This window comes from Colobus angolensis, unplaced genomic scaffold, assembly GCF_000951035.1.
Source record: "Colobus angolensis palliatus isolate OR3802 unplaced genomic scaffold, Cang.pa_1.0 Scaffold242, whole genome shotgun sequence".
Classification (NCBI taxonomy): domain Eukaryota; kingdom Metazoa; phylum Chordata; class Mammalia; order Primates; family Cercopithecidae; genus Colobus; species Colobus angolensis.
The window spans coordinates 475113-501789 of NW_012115622.1; the positions used below are offsets into that span (position 1 = coordinate 475113).

The window sequence follows — 26677 nt, forward strand, 5'->3', positions numbered from 1 at the left end:
CCCGCCGGAGGATGCGCGGCCAGTTGCGCCGGCGGGTCCCGAGTTCCCGGGCAGCAGGCGCGGGGAACCAAGGGGACGCTGCCCGCGTCAGGCGGGAGGCGGAGGGAGGGTGCTTAGCCCGGCGCTGGATGGGGGGATTTTTGGGGCAGGGGAGGTCTCTGTCTTTACCGGAGTTCGCAGGCGCGGGGCCGAGGCTCCCTGGGGTCCTTCCTCCGCGGCCCGGTCCCCGGGGCCTCCGCGTCCCGCTGTCCCGGCCTGGCGCTGGCGTACGCCAGGGGTGGGCTCCTGCGACCCTGGCAGGTAGGTGGCTGAGAGGACCCTGGCGCGCCTTCCTATTTGTGGGGGCGGTGGGTGCGGTCGGGCAATGGCAGCCGCCTGCGCCTCTGGTCTCAGTGACACCCCTTTGCTAGCTGCCTTCCGAGGGGACCGCACTCTTGGAGGTCTCCGGGGCACATTGGAAATTCCCAACTTAAAAACCACCTTGAGGAGCCCTACATGGAGTCGGGCTTGCCTGGCCTAGCAGAAAGCCGGCTGCAGCCAGAGCCTCCGCCTGGCATGGGGCACTGGTGAGCCGCCACCCCACGTGCTCCGTGGTTTGCGGGGAAGAAGGGGTCTGGCAGGCCCCTCAGGCAAGGCCTCTGTGCCGCATCCCGTTAAGGGGCGGGAACCAGCCCCATATCTTGGCTGATTTTCCTGACTCCGAATGCAGAGAAAGTATGTCCAAGAGTTCAAACCACATTTGTGTTCTTTTAATGGTGTTTAGTGCAGATGTTAACTGTGATTTATGTGAAACGGGTTGATGCAGAGGAATGAAGGTCAACTGTGGACAGGTGGGCAGCTTTTGTTTGTTTGTTTGTTTTTTCCCTAAGCTTCTTTTTAGTGGGATGTGCATGGAGAGGATGACATTTGAATATCGGGCCACCAATGTGTATTTGGCCCCATCTGACACTTTGCTCAATAGACAGTCGTTGTACCCCAGGAATGAGGATGAACTAGGTTTTAAGCTGAGAAAGACATCTTCCTACAGTCGCTGCCGCCTGCGGGAAAGCCTGGCCTTCTGGTTCCCTGGCCGCACACAGGCCAGTTCACTGTGGTTGCCTTCTCCCGTGAGCACATCTCTGCATCCCTCTCAGGGGATGCCCTGCATTCCGTATGTGATTGCCAGATGTACTTCTCAGGTCAGAAACCCGGCCCCAGATTATTCGAGTCCTGTAGTGAGTTCTTGTGCTCCAGGTTTTAAAAGTTTTAAGTCTTTTTGATAGTGTATTCAATAGCATGAGCCAATTGTATAGTTATAGGAAAGACTTGGTTTGGGTGTTCCTCCTATAAAGGATGTTTCGGAACTTAGACCTGGTTCCTCAGTCAAGGCTGTTTATTTGTGTTTACGACGCTAACATTTGAAACGTGTTTAACTGGACTGCATATTGTGATTCTTCCCCCCACCCCCTGACCTGGGATGATCCTGTTCTGTGATGGTTATTCCATGGTGTTACTAGTTGTGGAAGAGAAAATGGGCTTTGGAAATAATGTATGTGATGAACTTAGCACAGTCCTTGGCACATAGCAGATGTTCAACAAGGTAATTTTTCCCCTCTTCCTTGGGTTGGAGAGACCCAGGGATGATGAAATTGGATGCAGTTTTGGTTGCATGCCTGTTTTTAAATTAGGGAGATGAGGTGCCCCCCATTCCTCCTCCCACTCAAACTTCCAGCTCTCCAGACATTTCCGTGGTAGATTAAAAATGAAACTCACGTCTTGGACCTAGAAGTAAAAATAAGGAAAAATTGAGCTCTTCCTCCTGGATCATGTGTTGCACTTTAAAGGAAGGATGGCACATGCCTTGGAACAGTGGTGCACCATTCAGTACAGAAGAGCAGAGGGTCAAAGTGGACCCTTTCTTGTGTCTGTCAAGTAGTCCTGCAGGTGAGGATTTTGGTTGTCGTTGGTTTCACATGTCCAGGTGGAACCAGATGAATCACCTAATTTCTCTTGGCATTGGCATCTGAGAAGTGGCCCAGGATGGTCGAAGCCTGACCGTTGGCAGAGTGCTAGCTTTGCTGGGCCGGGCCTCTGAACTGGGATCTGCTGGGAGCAGCCATTACCTACTCCAGCTTGTAGCAGATTTCATGTGAACAGACCAAAGGGCCATCAAACCTAATGTTCTAGAAAAAGTAAGAGTCATCACTGACTTATTTTTGTTCCATGATATTATGGGACCTGGCATTTTAATAATAATTATGCTCTGGGCCCGGCGCAGTGGCTCACGCCTATAATCCCAGCACTTTTGGAAGCCGAGGCGGGCGTATCACGAGGTCAGGAGTTCAAGACTAGCCTGGCCATATACATAGTGAAACCCCGTTTCTACTAAAAATACAAAAATTAGCTGGCCGTGATGTTGCGTGCCTGTAATCCCAGCTACTGGGGAGGCTGAGGCAGAGCTGCTTAACCGGGAATCGGGAGGTGGAAGTTGCAGTGAGCTGAGATCATGCCACTGCTCTCCAGCCTGAGCTACAGAGTGAGACTTCATCTCAAAAATAAAAGAAATATGTATATATATATATATATATATAATTATTATTATTATTATGCTCTGGATTTACTACTTGTTGCTTTTTATTTGAGGAAATGAAAACTTTTTCGTGACCTGTTATCTAATTGATTCTTACTCATCTCTGAAGTCGTCAAAATTTAGTAGGGTCTATTATTCCCATTTTATAGGCAAAGAAATGGAGGTGTCATGATTTGTTTTAAGTTGCAAATGAGTTGGTCCCTGAAGTGGGATTTGAATTGGGTTTTTCTTCCTTTTTTTTTTTTTTTTTTGAGACAGAGTCTCTTGCTCTGTTGCCCAGGCTGGAGTGCAGTAGAGCGATCTCGGCTCACTGCAACCTCTGCCTCCCGGGTTCAAGCGATTCTCCTGCCTCAGCCTCCCAAGTAGCTGGGACTACAGGCGCCTGCCACCACACCCAGCTAATTTTTTGTATTTTTAGTAGAGATAGGGTTTCACCATGTTGGTCAGGCTGGTCTTGAACTCCTGACCTCAGGTGATCCGCCCACCTTGGCCTTCCAAAGTGCTAAGATTACAGGCATGAGCCACTGCGCCCGGCCCAGGTTTTCCTTCTTAAGTTTCACTTCACTGGTACCTTTAGGGGGAGAAAAATCCACACATCTTTTTCTTTTTTTCTTTTCTTTCTTTTTTCTGGAAGCGGAAGGATTGAAAGATCGCAGATCATTGTGCTTTTCTGATGACTAGATAGTGGATGATAGTTAACATTTATTGAGTGTTTATCTGCAGGAATCTGTGTTAGGTGCTGCATAGACATTACCTCGTTTATTCCTCACAACAACGTTCAAGGTAGAACTTATTATCCCCAATTTTGCACATGACAAGGTTTTGTGAGGTCCTAGGTCAATGGAGTGATAGTGAGTGACAAAGCCTTGAGAAGACTGGGCTCAATCCTGGACTTTCTGATTCCAGAGTGTGTGCCTCTCCTAACCCGTGTGCTAATGGGCCTTAGGGTTGACTAATGGGCAGGTCTGAGAGCCCCGACGCCTGCTGCTGCCACCACCCCAGGTCTGATGGGTGGTGGGGGTTGGACGGAGCTTTATGTTATGTTCTATTGCAGTACAGTTTTCACACCCTGGCCTTTTCCTTTGCTAGAAGCATTCGTCTAGCCAGGTGGAGGGTCATTACTTTAGAAAAAATAATCAGAGCTGAGAAAACATCTGCATTTGCAGAGAATGAAGTATTTAATAAGACCAGATGGGCCGGCGCAGTGGCTCATGCCTGTAATCCCAACACTTCGGGAAGTTGAGGTGGGCAGATTGCTTGAGGCCAGTAGTTTGAGAGCAGCCTGGGCAACATAGCTAAACCCCATCTCTACAAAAAGTATGAAAATTAGCTGGGCATGGTGGTGTGCACATGTGATCCCAGCTATTCTGGAGGCTGAGGTGGGAGGATTGCCTGAACTCAGGAGGCCGAGGTTGCAGTGAGCCAAGATCACACCACTGCACTCCAGCACTCCAACCTAGTGACAAAACAAGACTCTGTCTCAAAAACAAACAAACAAAAAACTAGATGGGAGATTAGGGACAGAGAGAATCAGAGAATCAAAGAGAATCAGAGTGGTTTGTGGACAGAGGAAATTAGTGATACTCATACCCAGAGACCATCTTTAGTGTCCAGGCCATTTTGCTTAAGCTGCTGGTGAAATTGTGAAACTGGAGGCAATTGTGCTAAAATCTGTGCGGTAAATAAGGCTCTCAGGTTATACTTTAGGTGGCAGAGTTGAAAATCTGATTCCTTTTTGGTCTTTAGCTTCTAATGTACTTTAATGCAGTACATTGTGAGCATGGTAGGAATGTGGTTCAGAAATTTACCTAAACTCTGTGGCGTTCCCCTTCTCTCCAGCCATGCACTCTGTCATCTTTGGTCCCACTCTTCAGAATTCAACTCTGATCCCATGGAGTTGGGGGGTGATGGGTGGTGTCAGACACTCAAGCACTTGGGTTGCTCCGGTGGAGAGCCTCAGTAGTACATGACTTGCTGTTTTCTTGGGGGTGGGCTTTAGTCATCTCTAGCTATAAAGGCACCACTATCAAGAAACTGGGAGGAATGGCCAGGAAACTGTCACCCCAAACCCTGCAGTTGGTTGCAATTTTTTTTTTAAATTGAGATAGCAGTTCACTCTGCCGCCTATGCTGGAGTGCAGTGGTGCGATCATGGTTCACTGCAACCTTGACTGCCTGAGTAGCTGGGACTACAGGCGTGTACCACCAAGCCTGGCTAATTTTAAAAATTTTTTGTAGAAATGCGGTTTTGTGACATTGCCCAGGCTGGTCTCGAGCTCCTGGGCTCAAACCGTTTGCCTGCCTCTGCCTCTCAAAGTACTGGGATTACAGGCGTGAGCTACCACGCCTGGCCTGTTGACTTTTTCTCATTGACGAGTTCAACAGAGGAGAGATGATTGCCACAGTTTTAAAAAAGAAAGATGCCAGGTATGGTGGCTCACACCTGTAATCCCAGCACTTTGAGAGGCTGAGGTGGGCAGATCACCTGAGGTCAGGAGTTCCAGACCAACCTGGCCAACATGTTGAAACCCTTTCTCTACAAAAAAATATAAAAATTACCCGGCTGTGGGTGTTGCACACCTGTAGTGCCAACTACTCAGGAGGATGAGGTAGGTGGGTCATTTGAGCCTGGGAGGCCAAGGCTGCAGGGAACGGAGATTTACCACTGCATTCCAGCCTTGGTGCCAGAGCAAGACCCTGCTGTCTCAGAAAAAAAATTAAAAGAAAAGGCTGAGTGCAATGGCTCACGTCTATAATCCCAGCACTTTGAGAGGCTAAGGTAGGAGTATTGCTTGAGGCCAGGAGTTTGAGACCAGCCTGTGCAACACAGTGAGACCCTATCTCTACAAAAATTTAAAAAATTAGCCTGGTATGGTGGTGTACACCTATTGTCCCAGCTGCTCAGAAGACTGAGGTGGGAGGATCACTTGAGGCCAGGAGTTCGAAGCTGCAGTGAGCTATAATCACACCACTACATTCCAGCCTGGGTGACAGTGAGACCCTGTCTCTTGAAAGAAAAAAGAAAGGGAAGACAAATCAGATTAAAGAAGAGAGAAGAAGTGAGACTGTTGGCTTATACCTTGATGAAAAGTGGAAGCGGAAAGGCAAGAGCTTCTGCTAAGTAGTGAGTACCTTGGCAAGGACAACAGTATCTTTTTGGTGTTCTGTTAGGCCGTGCCTCTCTAGCGCCCAGCTGAGTGCACATGTGTTATGTGTGAGGGAATCTAGCAGAGGAGTCTTCCTGCATTAGGCACATCTGCAGGTGTCTGTTGAATTGTTTATCTGCTGAAGGATTCAGTCTGGTTAACTCTGACAGGAGATTCGGTCTGGTTAACTCTGGCAGGAGAGGGATGAACAGCACTGCCATGTGGTTAACCAGTAGCTTTAATGGACTTTTCCTATGTAAAGGTGAAATGAAACCTTAGTGGGTGCCAGCCTTCTCCTCTCTCCCGCCCATGCTTCTTCTTCTTCTTTTTTTTTTTTTTGGAGACAGGGTCTTTCTCTGTGGCCCTGGCTGGAGTGGTGTGATCTTGGCTCACTGCAGCCTTAACCTCCCGGGCCCAGGCCATCCCCCAACCTCAGCCTCCTGAGTAGCTGGGACTACAGGCCTACACCACCACACCTGACTAATTTTTAAATTTTATGTAGAGACAAGCTCTCTCTGTGTTGCCCAGTTTGGTTTTGAACTCCTGGGCTCAAGCGATCCTCCTGCCTTAACCTCTTAAAGTGCTGGGATTATGGGCACGAACCACTGTGCCCAGCCCCCTGTCTCTTTTCGGTTGCCAGTTGAAATCTGGAGGTGGCATGGGTCCCGGGAGGCTGGTGCCAGTGTTGGAAGCTTGGGAAGAGAGGAGGAGCAGCTTGGTCGGGGGGAAGATGCAGAGTGCTCACTCCTGGCACCTGCAGCCCCTGGGAGAATGGCAGCTACCCTTTAGCATGGATTGTCACCAGCCCGCAGAATGTCAGCTTACAAAGGTTCTAGCATATTCCTCCCTCCTCCACCAACAAAGCTCCTTGTTGTGGCTGAGAATTGTTGGGCTGTGAGGGGACAGGGACGGGGTGGGAGAGCAGCACCTGGCGCTTGATGAGCACTGCAGCGATGGCAAGCAGCAGAGATGCTTAGAGACCATTGGCCGTGGCATGCTCTGTCCTGAGTGCCCACGTGTCTTAATGTGCTCAGTCCTGACCACAGCGGACAGGCTGGGTGCTGTTATGATCTCTGCTTTTCACACTAGGAAGTGGGGCACAGAAGGCTAAAAAACATGGTGGCGTCAGAATTTAGATGAAGGCATTGGGTTTTGGACTCATGCTCTCGCAGACCAGTTGAGGGCAACTGACTTGGGTGTGTTCCACAGGGTTACCTCCATCCTGGGGGTCACCCCTTGCTGTCTTCAGACCCCTCCTCCATATTTCCCTCTCTTCACTCTGGAGTTATCTCTGAAATGCCAGGAGAGGTGCATTAAGGTGAATTGGTGTGTTCCTTAAAATATTCCTGGCCTGTTTCTCAGGGGGTGCAGTCAGGAGGTAATTCTGAAGCACTGGGAGGAGAGCGTGGGTGCAGTGGGACTTTCCAGGGGGGCACTTAGGACACTGTGTGTTCAGGGACCCGGGGCTGTGCCTTGGGATCCAGAGAGTGCTGAGGGCAGCCCTGCTCCTGGAAAAGGTGAGGAAGCCCTTCCCTTCCTTCTGGTTCCCAAGTTGTGAAACCCAAGCAGATCCATTATTGCCCCAGCTAAAGTCCTTTATGGATGGTTCTTTTTTTTTTTTGTAGTTAGCTATTTAATGAGGTTCTTAAGACATTTAGAACACCAATTTGTGAGGATAAATTACATTCGTCAGGGCAAAAACAGATCGCAGGTAGCCCTGGAGCTGAGGAACAGCTTTGATTTTTGGTAGAATTTGTGAATCCACAGCTTTCTGATCAATCTTGCGCTGCTCTGTAATCTCGTATTTCTCTTTCTCTGTGTCGAAGATCTCACCTTCCTGGTGTCTGGGCTTCCTTTTAAGAGAATGAGCTGGGCCGGAGGTGGAGGAAGGCAAGGGAGGGAGAGCATTAGGACAAATACCTGATGCATGTGGGCCTTCAAATTTAGATGACAGGTTGATAGGTGCAGCAAACCACCATGGCACATGTATACCTGTGTGACAAACCTGCACGTTCTGCACATGTATCCCGGAACTTAAAGTAAAATTTAAAAAAAAAAATTAAAGAAAGAGAAGGAGCCACCTGGGAATCCTCATCACTGTGTATAATTGGCACGTGAACTTACGGAACAGAACCTTTTACCCAGTTTGGCCATGACTAGTCAGAGTCATCCATTTCCCTGAGAGAAAGGAAAAAGGAAATATTTTAACTAGTGACATGGGCTTGGGTCAGTTTCTTTCCAAAATAGATAGGCTTTCTCAAAACCACCCTTGCAGGGGTAGGAAAAACAAGCTTTCTGCTTTTGGTATTCTAAGCACCTTTAGACAGTGGGGCGTGTGGACAATTATATAAGAGAGTTGTAACAGTGACCGCTTTGCCTTCCCGTGGCCAGACTGCGCACACTTCATTTCTAATCTTCAGGTAGGGTCCTTTCACCGCGTTTTACGCAGGGAAACTGTTCCAGTGAGGTAAAGGGCCATTAACCCGATAATCTGCATAGCTAATGACTCCAAATCCCATGAGATAAATGTTGAGGGAGCAAAAGGAGAAGAAGTGGGGCAGAAAAAGACAATATGAGGCAGGGAAAAAATTCACAGGTGGCAGCTTGAATCAGCCCTCAGGGTGTAGGAGCACCATGCTATATCCTAGCAGAGGGTGGGGAGACAAGCCCCTGGGCCTCAACCACCCCCAGGGAGCCAGGGAGCAGAGGGGATTCCTACTTTAGCGATCCTTTACACACTGACTTTTTTCAGCACATTAATTGAGCACCTGTTGTTGTATGTAAGTGCCACGTGGTAAGACAGCCTGTGTCTGCAAGAGGTTGATATTTGTAAGAGGTTAGATGCATTGTCAGCCATGCAAGTGCAGTAACCTGGATTTAACTGGCCAGGAAGCCCTGGACATAGAGTGCTAAGCAAATTTATGCTAACTAGTAAAATATTCTTGATTTGGTTTTATTTCTTGCACATAAGATGGAGAATTTCTAGAATTTACCTACCCCCTGTGGCTGCTGTTTGTGGAATGTTTGTGTTTTGCAAACAGGATCATTTTGCAACTCCTTCCTGAGGACCAGCCCTGCACTTTGGCTGCAGGAAAGGCTGGGACCATTTCCCTTGCCTGCAGGCTGCCCTTGGGCCCTTCACCACTTTGGACCTAGTGCTCTCAATGTGCTTGTCCTTGCCCAGCTACTCATCGAGAGGTGTAGGTGCCCCAAGTAGACCAGACAGCCCTTCCCAGAGGAGCGTTTTGCCGGCTGTGCTGTTTCCTGGGTGCTCTAGCAGCGGTGGATGGGAGCAGTCCTGGGCATGGAGGCGCTTCATCCATGCTTTGGGCATTAGATTGTCCATGCTGCTTCTAGGGCTCCTTTCTAACCCTAGGACCACAGTGCTGTGTCTATCATGACCTTGGAGCTGGTTGGAGCCTTGTAATAATGTCATCAGCCAGCACGGTAGCAAGCCCCCCGTTCCTCCATCTTCCTGAAGTATTTCTTTGTCATGTGCTGTATTTGGAAGCTGATGTATTGTGGGAAAAGGCCTAATAGGACTTCTTACTACTGGATATGATGAGTGAGATACCATTTTGCTTGGGTCTTAACTTTTATTTTCTAAGACCTTTGGTTCCATTTGATCAGGTCCATTCAAATAGAAATTACGTATATCTTCTAGAAATGAGTTAAACACCTGATCTCTGCTTCCTGCTATATTAATATAGCTGACTGGCTAACATGAAGGACACTTTACGTGCTGCTAATGACAAGTTCCCTCCGTGCATGACCACCAGCCTGGGGGAAGGGTTCATGGCTTAAAGGTATCTCTTACTCTTCAGGCAAACTTGATGTATGGAAACGTGGATTTATCTTCAAAATAAACTAGTGTGTATCTGTACTTCTTGGCTTGAAATTAAATTCTTCACAGTAAAGGAATTTTGCAACAGAATTCCTTCTGTAGTAATTTAAAAGTTACCTTGCTACAGACAATATTTTAGGCAGTCTGATATCCCACCATTGGTGGGAATGACTGCCTGTCACTTTCACCTACCTGCCCCTCTTTGTCCCACTACAGCACTTACATACAGGCTCAGAGGCACAGGTGCTCCTGACTCTGCCTGCAGCCTCCCAGGCCTGTCATCTGGGCCTGTTGGTGCGGCACATGGATCTAGGTGCTGTCACAGGCTGTCAGTTGTGGAGTGTCCTGGCAGGGCCTGGCTGGCCTAGTCTCTGCTCATGCAGTATTCATCTGCACGTCAGGGGCCGTCTGGACCATCTCTGCCGCACTGCCCCACTCAGCTCCGTGTGCAGTTGTTTTCCTTTCTTGCTTGTCTCCAGGCCATTTTTCTAAGCTTTTATGAGGTCCACATGCTTAGGCACAGGCAGTAGGCAGGAAAATCCAGCAGGGCATATAGATCATTCCCAGTAGTAAAAGAGGTCGAGGGGTTTGGCTAAAAATCTCGCTTATATTGGGATATGGGAAAAGTGGGAGGGAACTGATTTTTCAGGAGTCCACTTTATAATATATGTCATGGCATGTTTGCCTTCAATCCTCATGACAGTCTCACAAAGTTACCCATGTGAGGCCCACTTGAAAGATGAGGCACAGTGAGGTTAGATGACTTGCTTGAGATCTCTCACCTGGTAAATGGCGGAGCTAAATCAGAGTAAGACAGTGAAAATGCGTTGTGGTTAAGAGCTTGGACTGTGGAAGCAGACTGTGCTGTACTATACCAGTTACTAGAGTGTGTTCCTTATCCTCCCGAGACTCAGTTTCCTTATCTGTGCAATGAAGGGCGTAACAGTCCTACTCACCTCGTATGGTTGTAAGCACTTAGAATCCTCCCAGGCACGTGGTAAGCACGCAGCGAGCACCCCATGCATCAGCTGGTACTGTCACTGACTGGTGCTCCTGAAACTTGGAATGGAATTCTGAGGCTTGGAGCTTCCTCTCCTCCAGAGACAGTCTTCAGGGGAGCATGCTGGGCCCAGACTATCCAGTGATCAGCATAGGTTTCTCTGCAGTGTTTGGATGGTGAGAATGAACAGTACCACCTCCAAGGGGGAGTTCTTTCCTGTCTTGCTGGTCCTCTCCTCATCCCACTTGCTCCCGCTCTCTAACTGCCTTTCTCATCAGTGTGAAAGCATCTGCAGAAGCCTGCTCTCTAGCTCACCCCTGATCTCTTGGGGCTGTGCATTTTTTTAATTAGCCATTCTTTAAACCTCTTGAAATAACTCATTTATTAAAGTTGTATCCGTTGGTCCCTTCCTCCACGTGCTGTGTTGTCCTGGGTTTTAGGGCAGGGGTGGCTTCATGGAAGTGTACTACGACCTTGTCTCTGCTCATGACAAACCTGCCTGCTTCAGGAGAGCCAGGAGTAATATACACAACAGTCATGGGGAAGGAAAGGGACGAAATACCCAGATGGCATAGACAGTGTGGTTCGGGAAAACAAGCATGCTATTACTTCTTGAAAATCTATTATATGCCAAGCGTCGGTTCAGAAGCTTTATATGCATCGTCAGCCCTGCAAGTTGGGGGATACTGAGTCATTCCCTCTTTACAGATGAGGACCCAGAGACAGAAGCGTCTTGTGCAGGGACACCCAGCACATGGGTGAGAGGAGCTGGGGGTTTGAACCTGTGACCGTGTTGACTTCTGTGGGCCTACAGAGGAGATGCAATTTGAACTGTGCCCAGGCCATGGTAGGATTGTCTAAGTGAGATGTGGGGGTGCTGGGGTGAGTGCAGGCTCAGGGCTGAGAGTGAGCAGCATGCGTTCAGGGACAGCAAGGAGGCCAGCCTGGCCAGGCTGGGGTTGCGTTCAGCGTTGGTTCTGTTTGTGTGAGGGGAGGTAAGTAAGATGTGTTCCTTGCCCTCTGGGATCTTGCTGCAGCTGGTGAGACAGACACACAAATAGATGATTTCAGTGCTATATGGTAAGAGCTGCGATGAGGGTAAGTATAGGGAGCTGTGGGAGCAGAGCAGAGGGAGCCGGGAGTGTTCCCAGAGCCTTGCCCTTACTGCAAGGGCGAGGTAAGGTAGCGGCAGGCTTAGTTGGAAGGCAGGAAGGGATTCGAAAGGCAGAGAACAGCATGAGCAAGGGCATGGCCTTGAGGGCTTTTCTTGTTTGTTCTCATGGTCGAATGGATGTCAGGGTACAGTGTGGGCTTTATGGACATCGGGGAATCTGTGGGGGGTTTGAACACAGAGCGACGGCATGGAAGTCGAGTTTTAGGTCAATCTTGTGGAGGTGGGAGAACTGAGTCAAGCAAGATCAGCTGGGGAGGAGTCAGCAAACTTTTTTCTGTAAAAGGCCAGAAGGTAAGTGTTTTAGGTTCCATGAGCTGGTTGCACTCCGTGGCTGCCCCCCTCTGCTGTTGTGTGAAGGCAGCCACAGAGAGCACAGAAGCGGATGGCTGTGGCTGGATTCCAGTAATGCTTTTATTTGTGGCCTCTGAAATTTAAATTTTATGTCATTTTTACATGTCACAAAATAGCCTCCTTTTCATTTTTTCCCCAGCCCTTTAGAAATGTAAATACCATTCTTGGCTTGCAGGCTGGATCTGGTGCGTGGGCGGTGGTGTGCCCACCTCCGGGTCTGGCGCATGGGCGGTGGTGTGTCCACCCCTGGCAGGTGGGGATGATTCAGGTGTGACACGACATGGAACTGGAACAGGATGTTGGCAGTGGATGTGGAGAGGAAGGGACCTGATGCCAGATACATTTTTGGGAAGAGGACACTGATAAGATAGAAGGGATAAGGAAAGGGCAGCGCCCCAGATAATGCTGGGCAGGTGCCTTCCCAGCCCCCGTTGGTAAAGCTGGCCTTGTTTTCCAAGTGTCAGCAGTATGACTTGGTTCTGAAGAAAAACCCAGAGATGGCGGATGCTCGCAGACTTCCATCTGCATTGTTAGCTGTCCCCATCGTCTCCCTGGGAGTGGTGCTGTGCCGGTTTCTCTGCTGCCTTGGCCTCAGGTGTGCTGGGCAGCAGGTGCCCCCCGCCGTGACTGGGGCAGCATGCCTGCCTGTTTTTGGGGCCACAGGTAGTCATCTTTAGGGCAACTCTATTTTGATATAATTTCCTGTTTACAGAGAAGTTGCAGGAGGATTACTAGGTACTCCCTGTCTATTACCTGGATTTATTAGATTGGATCGTTTGACCTTGTTTGCTTTATCATTCTCCCCATGTGTAGATGCATTTTTTTCCCAGACCAACTTGAAAGTTGAAGACATTGTGCCCCTTTACCCTAAATAATTCAGTGTGGGTTTATCAAGAATAAGGATGTTCTTGTTCACACCACAGGACAGTGATCGGGAAAGTTCCCAGTGGTTTATCAAGAATAAGGATGTTCTTGTCCACACCACAGGACAGTGATCGGGAAAGTTCCCAGTGACAATGCTGTTTCTGTCTTTGAAGCTAGCATCCCTCCAATTGCCCTTGCTCACAGAGTACCTGCCGTAGGTAAATACTGACGTGGCAGCTGTACCATACAGGTGGGAAGGTACCTGCCCATCTCTGCACACACATGCCTGCAGCGGTTCCCCAGCACCCATGCTAGGCTGCCTGGGGGGCAGCAGGCCCAGCAGTTGCCTAAAGGGAAAGCAGGTCTAGGGCTCATGGATCACTTCTCGAGCATCTGAGCTGCAGAGGATGGGGGCCGTGCTTTCCTTCACGTAGCTCCTGCCAGTCCCTGCTGCCTCCAGGAGGAAGGCCATCTTCTGAAGAAAACAGCTGCTCAGTTACAGTTTCAGACACCTTCTCTTTCCGCTTTCCTCTCCTCCATTGCCTGTCAGTCTATGGAAAATGATTCTTCTTGTTTCTTTTTCTTTTTTCTTTTCTTTTTTTTTCGAGACAGGGTGTTGGTCTGTCACCCAGGCCGGAGTGCAGTGGCATGATCATAGCTCTCTGCAGCCTGGAACTCCTGGGCTCAAGCAATCCTCCTTCCTCAGTCTCCTGAGTAGCTGGGACTGCAGGTGTGCACCCCTGTGCCTGGCCAATTTTTCTTTTATTATTAGAGATGGGGTCTCGCTGTGTTGCCCAGGCTGGCCTCGAACTCCTAGTCTCAGTGATTCTCCTGCCTCAGCTTCCCAAAGTGTTGGAATTACAGAGGTGAGCCACCACACCCAGTCGAAAATGATTCTTCCAGGATGGATTTTTTTGTGTGCTTACTCCTGAAAATAAAATGGAATTAAATTGGTGTAATCTATTTTGGAAATAAATGGGAAAAAAGAGGTATCCTACCATTTCTGACGTAGGACAAAAAGGCATTTTCTTTTGGCTACTTAAAAGACTGAAACTAGAAATAGGGAAGGGGAATTCTGATGCGTATTCCATAATTCCTATGCGTAGCCTGCATAGTTCAAGGGGAACCATGGGAAGGAAATCTGGGCATTCTGCGTGTGATGAGACAGGAGTAGAGGGATGCATTTTTCTCTGTGTGAAGTGGGTGACTCACTGTGTTGAGCTAAATTCTCTGTGACTTAACTAAGTGCTCAGTCTTTGCCTTAAACCTACTTAGATGGGATCAGGACCCTGTACTCTTCAGTCATTACCTACCTCTTTTTTTTTTTTTTGGAGACAGAGTCTCACTCTGTTGCCCAGGCTGGAGTACAGTGGCACCATCTCGGTTCACTGCAGCCTCTGCCTCCCGGGTTCAAGCGGTTCTCCTGCCTTAGCCTCCCAAGTAGCTGGGACTACGGGCATGTGTTACCACGCCTGGCTAATATTTGTATTTTTAGTAGAGATGAAGTTTCACCATGTTGGCAGTCTGGTTTCGAACTCCTGACCTCAGGTGATCTGCCTGTCTTGGCCTCTCAAAGTGCTGGGATTACCGGCATGAGCCACTGCGCCCAGGCCAGTCATTACTGACCTCTTAAGAGTCATTCTTGTGGCCGGGCGAGGTGGCTAACGCCTGTAATCCTAGCACTTTGGGAGGCCAAGGTCAGGAGTTCAAGACCAGACTGGCCAAGATGGTGAAACCCCATCTCTACTAAAAATACAAAAATTAGCTGGGCGTGGTGGCGGGTGCCTGTAATCCCAGCTACCTGGGAGGCTGAGGCAGATAATTGCTTGAACCTGGGAGGCGGAGGTTGCAGTGAGCTGAGATTGCTGCCACTGCACTCCAGCCTGGGCGACAGAGCGAGACTCTGTCTCAAAAAAAAAAAAAAAAGAGTGATTCTTGTGTCCCAGCATATCTGAAATTCAAGAGTCATGAGTTCTGCAGGGCCTGGGGCTGGGCCTGAGAGAAGGCGGGTGGGTCATAAAGGAGGGTGAAGATGCGAATGGCCTCTGCAGGCCCTGATCTCCCAGTCTAGATGAGAAAGCCTCCATTCTGCTGCTGCGCAGTGAGCTCAGGTGAGTTACCTGATGGTTTCGCCTTTGTCAAGTAGGGTGAAATTGGCCGCCTGCCAGTTTAAAGGGGCCGGCTGGGAATAAAATTTGAATATAGAATTGGGCAGGCATGCTTTGAAAATATAGAGTATGGCCGGGTGCTGTGGCTCACGCCTGTAATCCCAGCACTTTGGGAGGCTGAGGCAGGCGGATCACGAGGTCAGGAGATTGAGATCATCCTGGCTAACACGGTGAAACCCCATCTCTACTAAAAATACAAAAAATTAGCCGAGCATGGTGGTGGGCGCCTGTAGTCCCAGGTACTCGGGAGGCTGAGGCAGGAGAATGGCATGAACCTAGGAGGCGGAGCTTGCAGTGAGCCGAGATCGCGCCACTGTACTCCAGCCTGGGTGGCAGAGTGAGACTCCATCTAAAAAAAAAAAAGTACAGAATACAAGTGCCGTTTACTTATATTAACGGCACAAGTGCTGCTTCCCCGCCCCAGGCAGAGGCTACTGCTCACCACTAGTGTATGAGGACCAGTGACAGAGGTGTCAGAAGCTTCCCTGGCAGGACCTGCTCATCCTCCTGGACCTTGTAGTTTTGTGGAATCCGCAAGGCAAGGCAGACAGATTCAGCAAACATCAGCTTGAAAGTACTAGGGACAAGCAGAGGGAGTAGAGGTCACGGGCTCTGTTCTAAGAGTTCACAGTTCACTTTGGAAGTCAAGGTGAATACTAAAAGAGCAACGTGGGCACCAGGGAGGCAGGGAATCAGACACGCAGCACGCGTGGGCATTCTGCTGCGCAAAAGGCAGGGGCTGTTCCCTCCCTCGCTGGACCTTCCTCCCATGCTCCAGGCACGCCCTGCATCAGGGCTGTGGGACAGACTCCCCCTCTCTGAAACACTCTTTCCTGCAATATTGCATGTGAACTCCCTCAACCCTTCATGCCTTTGCTCAGATGTTACCTCCTTCGGGAATCCTCATGCCTTCCAGTGTAAAATGTCAGTGTGTCTCCTTCCCTCAGTGCTCCGGATTCCCTGTACTCTGCTTTACTCTCCATTTTTCTGGAGCACTGACCGCTCTAGCATGCTGTGTTGCTCACTCATGCTTACTGAGAGGTGGCAGGGCCCGGGCTCTGGAGTCAGGCTGCCTGGGGTTGATTTGTGGCTTCACCACTTGCTACTCATATGGCTTTGGGTGGATTATTTAACCCCTTTGGCCTTAGTTTCCTCATTTGTATGAACAATACCTAACTCAGAAGTTTTGTGAGGATCAAGTGAATTTGTATTTATAAAATTCATAGCATAACACCTGCCTTGGAGTCAGAGCTGTATTATGTAAGTGTTTAATAAATACAGCTTTTATTTTCCGTCTTCTTCCACAAAAATAGAAGCTTCATGAAGTCAGAAACCCTATTTGTTTTGTTCTCTGACAGATCCCTAAGCATTTAGAGCGGGACGTGGGGCAGAGCAACCCATCTGTGTTCACTGAACAAGTGACTGGGTGGGGAGTTGGGGGGGTGGTCTGGGAAGGCGTCAGGGAGCGGTGGGGTATGGGTCAGTGCTGTGGATGGCGCAGGCCACTGGGTCCCTGTTCCAGCTCTGCATTGGTGACTGTGTAATCTTGGACCACTGTCTTCATCTCTCGGAGTCTCCGGGGAGGCCCTCCTCGCAGAGGCGTACGCAGGATTAGGTGAAACACTGTACAGTATGTGCCAAGTGCAGTCTTGGCCTGGCTGGCAACAGATGGTTGGGGAATGTTAGTTCCTTTTCCTTCCTCAGCACCCCTGGAATAAGTGAGTCGGGAACTGGCTCTCAGGGCAGTGGAGGAAGTGGGTTCAAGGGAGGGACCGGGGAAATCCTGAGTCTAGGTGTTGAGCGGGGGCAGAAACAAGATGTTGGATAGATGGAACTTGCCTGGCAGGAGTGGCTTCTAAGAATAGCTGTTGATTGTTGAACTTTGATGCTAAGGTGAGGGTTTGGATTTTTGAAGGATAGCTTTATTTTGGTATAGTTTCAGAAAAGTTTGAGAATAGTACATGAGTTCCTATTTACCCTTCACCTAGAGTCACCAGTGGTTTGCGTTTTGCCCCATATGCTTTTTCATATTTTTTTCTTCTCTTCGAATTTTTTTTTTCCCAGAACAATTTGTAAATTAGTGAAAATGTCCCCCTTAACTCCTGAATCCTTCAGTGTCTGTTTCCTGGGAACAAGAATATTCTCCCGGAGTCTGATAGGGCACCCTAGCGTAGGGTGCTTCCACAGAAAGTGGCACAGTGTGAAGGTGTCTAGAGAGGATGAAGGTGTGGCGGGCAGTGTGGAACAGTATCCACTGAAGGGTGGGGTGGTGAGGACAAGGTAGTGACTGGGGACAGAGAAGAGACGTGGACCAAGAGACCTGGAGTGGGACAAGCAGCGCTGTCTTCTGGGGAGGAAAGCTGTGTGGAGACTGTAAGGAGACAGGTTTAGCTTCAGCCTCATACTTGGGAGCACAGAGTCAGAGTTTGGAGGTGCAGCTGAGTCTGAAGGACGCTGCCGGCCTCCATCCTCGGGGTGCACAAGGTTCTGTCATGAGGATAATAGGTAGAGATGAGCGTGCCGTAGTCCCGTGTGGACTTAGGAGTCACTAGTGACAACAGCAGGTGGAATTAAGACCCTTGGTTGTTAAAGAGTGGGAAGGATGGTGGGAAGCCAAGGGCCAAAGCCAGTCTAGGGGGGTGCAGGAAGGGTCCCAGGGAAACGGGGAGGGGTGAAGACCCAAGGAGGTTGAAGGGAAGGTGGTGCAGCAGTGTAAGAAGAGACAGAATTGGCCACATGCGGTGGCTCACAGCTGTAATGCCAGCGCTTCGGGAGGCCAAGACGGGAGACACCAACCTGGGCAACAAAGTGAGACCCCTTCTCTAAAAAAGAAAAAACAAGAGAGAGAATGAGAGAGACTTACTGAGCTAGAAGAGACCCATGGGGCCCGGAGGCATTCCCAGGCTGCAGCCTCAGCCCAAGGCTCTCTGGGTCTGAGGTACTTTTTGGCCTCTGTCCTTTCCAGATCGGGAGCTGAGCTCACAAGCTTTAAGGGATACTCTATGACTGACGCCACCCAGGGTGCTAAACCCAGTCAGACTGTTGAAGGATTTAAAATGCACTTCCCCGCTGCCTAAGTGTTTTTGTAGAAGAAATACCTCAGGGAGAATGTATTAAAGAAAACTTTTTAATTTAATTTAATTTTATTTTTTGAGACGAAGTCTCATTCTATCACCCAGGCTGGAGTGCAGTGGTGCGATCTTGGCTCACTGCAATTTCTGCCTCCCGAGTTCAAGCGATTCTCCTGCCTCAGCCTCCCGAGTAGCTGGGATTACAGGCGCCTGACACCGCGCCTGCCTAATTTTTGTATTTTTAGTAGAGACAGGGTTTCACCGTCTTGGCCAGGCTGGTCTTGAACTCCTTTCCTCTTGATCCACCCACCTCTCCCAAAGTGCTGAGATTACAGGCATGAGCCACCACGCCTGGCCAAGAAAACGTTTTCTATTTCAGCTTATGCTAAGTTTTAAAAATGGCATTTTCCCCCATTTTTGAAAAGATAACGTGTTACATGTGTGGTTCCTCCAGTGCCCAGCTGTGGGAAAGCCTGGATTCCCTTTGGAGCATAGACTTCAGGAGTGCAGCCACTGCGGGACTGCGCGGTGTTTCCACAAGTGCCGTCACCACCTTTCATGTGCTGAATGCTGGGAATTCAGTAGTGAGCCGTGGCCTACCAGAGCCAGCTCATACCCTACCAGAGCCAGCCCATACCCTGTTGTTACTTTTTTTTTATTTTTTGAGACAAGGTCTTGCTCTGTTGCCCAGGCTGGAGCACAGTGGTGCAGTCTCGGCTCACTGCAACCTTGACCTCCAAGGCTCAAGCGATTCTCTCACCTCAGCCTCTTAAGTAGCTGGGACTGCAGGCAAGCACCACTACTCACTGCTAATTTTGTTAATTTTTTGTAGAGGCGAGGTCTCGCTATGTTACCAAGGCTGGTCTCCAACTTCTGGGCTCAAGCGATCCTTGTACCTCAGCAGGCGTGGGCCACCTCACCTGTCTCTTAAGGAATTTTGCAAGTGGGTTGTTAACTGCCGCCATTATAATTAAATGAATTATAATAAAGACAAAGGTAATAAATACTCAAAACTCCTTCCTCGTGACCTTAGCATCACCTGTGCCATTCCATCTGCTGTGTCTGGTGGAGACACCATGTAGTGATGTGCCGTACGCATCTCTTCACGACTGTGTCTGTGCTCAGATATGTCACGTTGGGGTCTGGACATTAGCCTCGGTGGGAGCATTTACACCATGGACACTCACAAACATGACACATTAGTAAGGCTGGGTTTATTGTTTTGTTCGTTGTCTAAGAAAGTAATGAAGAAAATGTTAACATTGCAGTTTAAACCTACAGTGTTTTGTGTCTATAGCCATTATGTTGTGAATAGTACAAGAAAATTGAGTACATATTCTTCTGGTATTTGAAACTAGTGTCCAGTGCAGCAGAGAAGTTGCTTATATCATGATAGATCTTTATCTTCTTTCTTTCAGTTGTGTTTTATTCCTTAAAGTACAGTAAATGGCCACAGATGTAACAGTTGGACCAAATTAAAAAAAACTCTAGAAAAGCCTTCTGGAAGAATCAGTTGGTTCTGTGGAATTAACAATGAAGAGTATTATAGATTTTATTTCTATGTGCTTTATTACAGTATATAATTGTGTATTTTATGATATATATTTATTACTATATTATATATTTTATTACCATTGTGTGTGGCATATCTTTTATATCATTAAAATTGAAAATAAATGTGTGTCCATATAAATACATGCACATGTTTTTGGAGACCAGTCTGTTAAGCATTTACTAGCACAGTACCACAGTGTGTGAAATAAATACTGCCCTCCTGCAGTCCACAGTGTCTGGGGGGACCAATAGATGATCACAGACGCCTCCAAGTGTGCAGGGCACTGATGGGGGCCTGGGCAGGTCCAGCCAAAGTGCAGGACCTGGCACTTAGTCAGAGGTGAGGGTAGAGTTGAGCAGGAACCGAGGGTAACTGGCTGGCACAGCCGCATCTGGGCGAGGCTGAGGCAGTGGAGCAGACGGGCAGATGGTTTGCCACTGCGGAGTGATAAGGCGGAAACCATGGTGCTCTGGAGAAAGTGGGTGTGGCCGGAGTGCACAGCTGCTCGTTGGAGGTTGCATGAAGGGCACGTTGACAGCCTGAGTATTCTGCTGTCAGGCGGGTTGTCCCCTCCGTTGCCACAGATACTTTTAGGCTTCAGAAAAGGGGTGTTAATAATTGTTGTGAAGTAAATATTTAAGTTCAGCAAATACAGACCGTCCAATTCCTGTGTTCAAGACTCTGCTGATGGTTTTCCGGGAGCCGAAAGGTGTCCTTGCCCACTAGGAATGTATTCCATGGTAGGGAACCAGACGTGTGTGCAGTCTGCTGTGGTAGCAGGCAGACTTGAACAAAATGCTATGGAGGAGGCCATTAATTCTGATTGCGGAATGGGGAAGGCAGGAAAGTAGTTCACAGCAATTTCCTTTTGGAAGCTCAGAAGAATATCCCACCTTTCACCAAAGGTCGTTACCGTCTTTATTTTCCAGTTTATCTCCATTCCCCTGCCCTGAGCTGCTGCTTTTTCATGAATGCTAATTCTGCCTCTAGCCAGACTGCTAGAGAGGACCACATCCCATGCTTCCTCCTGTTCCTCAAGAACTCGTATTAGGCACTTTCAGAAAGACTTGCTGGGGGCCAGGTGCAGTGGTTCACCCCTGTAATCCTAACCCTTTGGGAGGCCAAGGTGGGAGAATCACTGGAGCCCAGCAGTTCCAGACCAGTCTGGGCAATATTGCGAGACCCCATCTCTATACAAAATTAAAATATTAGTTGGGCGTGGTGGCGGGTGCCTGTAGTCCCAGCTACTCGGGAGACTGAGGGAGGAGAATGGCGTGAACCCGGGAGGCGGAGCTTGCAATGAGCCGAGATCGCGCCACTGCACTCCAGCCTGGGCGACAAAGCGAGACTTCGTCTCAAAAAAAAAAAAAAAAAAAGAGTGCTGCATGGCTCAAAGCTGGAGCAAATAAGACGGCCAACAGAACATTAGTATGTAAGTTAAATGTTTTATTTCTTTGTAATCTTAGCTGAACAATATAGGCAGAGGTGGATTGCCAAAATATGTTGTGGGGATCAGGGTAGAAGACAGTGTAAGTTTTTCATTCTGGTAACTTGTCCACATAACCCAAATTCACTTCTTGCTGTTAAATTCCATGTCTTATACTAGAGTAAATAAAGCTGAAAATCTAATTAGATAACACAAGGGAGTTAAGGTTACAGTGGGAAACAGCACCGCCCCATTTTCTTGGCTTTTGCTTAAATATAACCTCAACGCACTTGTATCCAGCCTCAAGCTATTCCCAGAAGCCTGGAAGCAATCACTGTGCTCAGCAGTCATCAGTTTATGGCTGGTTTTTTATTTTAAATCAGTGGCATGGTGGATAGAATACATGTATATATAGAGTTTGTTTGTTTGTTTTGAGACGGAGTCTCACTCCGTCACCCAGGCTGGAGTGCACTGGCGCGATCTCGGCTCACTGCAAGCTTTAAAGAGCTTTTGTGACTTAGGCTCTGCTTTCAAAGGATTTTAAGTTTCCAAAAGCTAGAACAGTCACCAGACATAAGTTCTGCGTATTAAAGGTTATGAGAGTGTTACAGACTACTTAACTCTAGAGACTTCTTTTTTTTTGAGATGGAGTCTTGCTCTGTCGCCCAGGCTGGAGTGCAGTGGCGCGATCTTGGCTCACTGCAAGCTCCGCCTCCCGGGTTCCCGCCATTCTCCTGCCTCAGCCTCCTGAGTAGCTGGGACTACAGGTGCCCGCCACCATGCCCAGCTAATTTTTTTTTGTATTTTTAGTAGAGATAGGGTTTCATTGTGTTAGCCAAGATGATCTCCATCTCCTGGGTGAATCTTCACAGTCTTTTCTGTTGTGGTAATTAAATAGGAGGAGGAGCTCAGGGAACTTGTCTTTTATTTATTTATCTTAAACATTTTTTAATTTAATTTTTTTTGAGACAGCGTCTCACTCTTGCTGGAGTGCAATAGTGCAATCACAGCTCACTGCAGCCTCGACCTCCCAGGTACAAATGATCCTCCCACCTCAGCCTCCTCAGTAGCTGGGACCACAAGTGTGTGCCACTATGCCTGGCTAATCTTTTGTAGAGATGGCGTCTCACCGTGTTGCCCAGGCTGGTGTCAAACTCCCAGGCTCAACTCACCTTCCTGCCTCGACCTTCCAAAGTACAAGGATTTCAGGTATAAGCCATTGCACTTGGCTGGTCTGTCTTTTAGAAAGGGCCCATGATTGCCTGCGTCTAAGCCTGGCTCTGGTTGGTCTCCCTTCTGCACACAGCAGACACCGAAACTGAACTGCCGCCCCGGTTCCACAGTGGGGCTGGAAGGGGTCGGTTGTGGCCAGCAGCTTTACGCCCTGTGCTGCCTCCACTGTCAACGACCTGTGTGTGGCTCCATCCTGGGCCTCATGATGATCAAGCCTGTGTCCCAGGCCTTCTGGGGAAGGATCATATATGTGCTCAGTTATGTACCCTACAGAAAGAAGTCTCTTACCAGATTTGAGACTGGTAGAGTTTCTCCCATTTGGTGAGCCATCTTTTCTGATGTCCTTTGAAGTACAACATTCCCTCCCCAGGCCTCCCCCAACCCTTGTTTTCCCCATGGTGAGGCTTGGCAAGCATTGATGCCACAGGACATGAGTGAAGAGGGTGGCAACAGGCCCTCTGTCTGCATGCACAGGCCTCTCTTCTCCCTTTTCCTCCCATCTGGGTGGTGAAGGAGGCTAACTTACCCCACGGAAGATTCAGGAGTAAAGACACACAGCAGGCAGGCTTGGAGTCACAGGATACTCCTTAAAGAACTGAGAACTACTGGGCATGGCTGAGGGCCCCCTGTAGCTGGAGGTGGGCAGCCCATGTGGGCCCGGCTGGGCAAGGCGTGACATGCCTGATGCGCAGGGGCCTGAGGGCAGGTCTGTGTGGGCATTGTCGGGACTGCGGGCGCTTGGGGTCTGGCAGTGCCAAAGGCTACTTATGCTGACGGGTCAAGTTACAGCTGCTGTGGGAACTGTGGCCTCTGAATTTCCTGGCTTATGCGTGGAATTTCAGTTGCACAATACTACAACAACTTGGATTCTTTTTTCTCCCTTTCCTCTCCCTCCTTGGCACTTAATTTTTTACTGCAGTTAATAAGATCCATATCTTTCTGCCCTTGTCGTTTCTCCTGGGGTAGACAGTCTTACCCACCTTCCTTCTTCTGCTGCCCCAAAGTGTGTCTGCCAGGAGACCAGCCCGGGGTCTTGACCTGTGGGAATCTTACTTCTGCCTCCAAGGCCCTGAAGATGGGGGTGAGCTACCCAGGATGGGCTGTTGTGTGTTGTAGGGGAGTTCAACCTTTCTGTGTGCTTACCCCTCCCCGATGTGCCTTGCTGTCCCTACTCCCGTATGTCTGTTCACCTGTTCCGTGTGCCTGGCCCACCCTCCCAGGTGGCTTAGCCCAGTTCGCCCCAGACTTCAGTTTCTACTTGGAGTCCCGCCCTCTTTGGGAAACCCATCATCACCACCTTACCTGGGAATTATTTCCCCTTCCAGTGGACCATGTGACTTGAACATTTCATTTGGTATTTAATCAGATACTGCCTCAGGATATATATTTTCTTGTCTCAAGATTTTTTGTTTGAGATGGGATGGGATGGTCTGGTTCCTTTCTACAAACCAAATTATAAAATTTGTGGGCCAAGATTTTAACAGTACCTTGCTTATTAAGTAGCCATTGGTTTGTAACTGATTTGCTGAATGAGCACGTGTTCTTGGTGTTTGCCTTGAGGAGCGCATTGGGCTTGCAGACAATGAAAGATGGAGAAAAAAGCGAAGCCCTTGCATCCAGATTCGTTAAGAGGCCTTGCCTGGCCTTGTGTAGAGTGGCCTGCCTGCCTTGCCATCTCCTCTTCCTCTCTCACTGAGGCCTGAGCCCACTGGCCGGTGGTGCTGGAAGGCCATGCCTGTTGTCACCTGCCTGTGCACCTGTGCTGCTTTTCCTTGCAGCACAGCTTGCAGGAGCACCTGCAAGCTCCTCCTTTCCCTGGGCATCCTCCCTCCTGGGTTGGACTGGATACCACTTCATTACCACCTGAAGGGCCAGGGGGCCCCTTCTGATGTTTTCTCTTACGTTCTGCTGTTCTTTTTCTCACAGTGTGTCAGTATGGACGTATCTATGTATTGATGTTTTTACACAAATGGTTGTGTCCACCACTGTGCTTCCATCTCTGGGGCACAGGAGACATAGGAGTTCTGTTCACATTCTGTGCTTAGCCCCAACACAGTGCCTGGTGCCTGGTCGACTCAGTCAATGCTAGATGAATGACCTGTTTGTTTGTTTGTTTGTTTTGACATGGAGTCTTGCACTGTCACCCAGGCTGGAGTGCAATGGTGCGATCTCGGCTCACTGCAACCTCTGCCTCCCGGGTTCAAACGATTATCCTGCTGAGGCCGAGGAGGCTGAGGCCTCCTGAGTAGCTGAGAATATAGACACGCAACATGCCCAGCTAATTTTTTTGTATTTTAGTAGAGGTGGAGTTTCACCACGTTGGCCAGGCTGGTCTCAAACTCCTGACCTCAAGTGATCTACCTGCCTCAGTCTCCCAAAGTGCTAGGATTACAGGCATGAGCGCCCAGCCCCCCTTTTTTTCCTGACACAGGGTCTTGCTCTGTTGCCTAAGCTGGAGTGCAGTGGCGTGATCTCGGCTCACTGCATCCTCTGCCTCTGGAGGTCAAGTGGTCTTCCCACCTCAGCCACCTGAGTAGCTGGGACTTACAGGCATATGCCACTATGGCCAGCTAATTTTTTTGGTAAAGATGGGGTTTTGCCATGTTTCCCAGGCTGGTCTCAAACTCCTGAGCTCAAGCAGTCTCTCCACTTTGACCTCCCAAAGTGCTGGAATCACAGGTGTGTGCCACCATGCCCGGCCTCCGGAAGGCTTTTTAACAGCTCATGAAACACAGTTTAGAAAATACTGCCTGCAAGCAGGGTGGGGTGCTGAAATCAAGGACAAGATAAATAGAATAGGAAAGACATAACAGATAAAAAAAATTTCCAGATTAAAAAAAAATCCTGCTCAATTAAATGGCTTGGAAAGACAGCTGGACTTAGTGCCTTTTCCCACCAACCCCAATTCAAGGACCTATTTAAGGCACGTACTGTGTGCCAGGAGTATCACAAGTGTTAGGGGAGGGAACACAGACAGGAAGTGGTGGGGAATTACTAAATTCTGCTTCCGATTTCGGATTTTAAAAAATGTATACATATTAGTGCTAAAACCTGATGCTTCTTAGGAAATGAAAACTAAAAAGCACAGAAGCCCATCTGCCACATAGTGAGTCGGTCACAGCCGTGACTGCAGATTTCTGTTATCTGACTCCCAAAGGGGCCTCCGATCAGTGGGCCCTGCGGCAGAACACGAAGATCCTCTGAGCGTGACCCCGTAGCTGGTCAGCCGCTCACTCAAGGACCAGTGGGCCCTGGGGCAGAACATGAAGACCCTCTGAGCATGGCCCTGCAGCTGGTCAGCCACTCACTCAAGGATGGACGGAACGGCAGATTTAGAACCTGGCGTCCACTTTCAAATCCCGTTCAACAACGTGGGCAGGGGACAGTGGAGGGGAAGCCATCTGTTCTCGTTTCTCACCAGGCTGAGAAAGGTGGATGTTGAAGGTGGGGCCGAGAGAAGAGCCCAGAGACCCTGCTCAGGGGGACTTTGCTGGGGACAGTGGCACAGAGCCTGCTAACCTGCTGGAGGGGCTGGAGCAATGGCCCAGTCCCTCCGCACACTGAATCCTGGCAGCCAGGGCAGAGATGTGGACCAAAGGGAAGTCTGATTACCAACTATACTATGACCTCAGAGTGCCCTTCTCCTCTGACGAGCTCCCAGGGTTTTCATGGACGTGACCTCATGAGGCCGTCACACTCATTCCATAGGCGTTTTCTCAGGCAAGTCACAGACGGCGTCCCAGCACACAGGGCCAAGAGCCGCAGTCCTCTCTAAAACATGAGGAACCATGCACCCATCCCAGGGTGTCGGCAAAGAGGCTGTCCTAGACGCTACGCTTCTCCCAGCTGTTCTGGCTGGCAGCATCGGCTGCTTCTCAAAAATGATTCTGAGAGCTTAGGAAAAAGTGAATACCTCCAAAGTCCCAAAATAAGTTTCTAGAATTCCACAGAACAGAATAATAGTCCTGCCTCACCCTCCTCACAGATCAAGGGCCCGTGTTGCCTTAAATCATTTCTAAGATAAGCCAAAAAAGGAGTAAAGGCAGCAGGGAAGAAGGAAGAAAGAAGGAAAAAATAAAAAGCATGTGTCTTGCCTAGATCAAAGGAGTTCTCATTTTAATCTCAAGACGGACACTGTCATTCCACAATGCCTGTCGGCTCCAGACCAACCAAGCAGCATGATCTGCAGCACAAACTGCTTGTCATTTTACATTACTTTTTTTTTTTTTTTTTTTTTGAAGAGTAAAAGCAAACAAGGTAGAGTTTGATGTTTTTCT

At 49.0% G+C, this 26677-nt stretch overlaps 1 protein-coding gene across 1 annotated transcript in view; it reads left to right on the plus strand.

The window, feature by feature from the left end:
- Positions 1-49: 49 nt before the first annotated feature.
- MICAL3 (microtubule associated monooxygenase, calponin and LIM domain containing 3) overlaps positions 50-26677 on the plus strand; it is a 214179-nt gene continuing 187551 nt past the window's right edge. Inside the window, exon 1 of the mRNA XM_011945646.1 lies at positions 50-300. The gene's annotated coding sequence lies outside the window, so the exon portion shown is untranslated. The remainder of the gene's footprint in view (positions 301-26677) is intronic.